This window comes from Uloborus diversus, chromosome 9 (genome assembly GCF_026930045.1).
Source record: "Uloborus diversus isolate 005 chromosome 9, Udiv.v.3.1, whole genome shotgun sequence".
Classification (NCBI taxonomy): Eukaryota; Metazoa; Arthropoda; class Arachnida; order Araneae; family Uloboridae; genus Uloborus; species Uloborus diversus.
This window is the reverse complement of record NC_072739.1, coordinates 41,959,552-41,959,919: the sequence shown is the minus strand read 5'-3', so window position 1 is coordinate 41,959,919 and position 368 is coordinate 41,959,552.

Sequence of the window (368 nt, the reverse complement as noted above, 5' to 3'; positions counted from 1 at the left end):
GCATATAAAGTCTAGTGATTATCAAATAAAACGAGATTCTATAGCACTACTAGCGCTGAATACTGAATCAAAATACCCGCAGACGAAAAGTCAACTGGTCCGCGGCCACATCGTGGGTAGGGTCTATTTAATAAGTAATAAAAACGTTTACCTTTTTTGGATAAAATAATGAAACAAAAATGTTATAAATACTCATGAAAGAACAAAATTGCAAAAATGTCGCAGATACTTATTTGCAAGTTATAAAGAGCCCGTTTACCACTGCTTAAAGATGTTAACATCGGAATGAATATCCTACTGGTATTGCTTTTGCTCAGAAGTTTGTGCTTACTGTTTAACGTTGGAAGCACAAAACGTTTTTTTAAAAA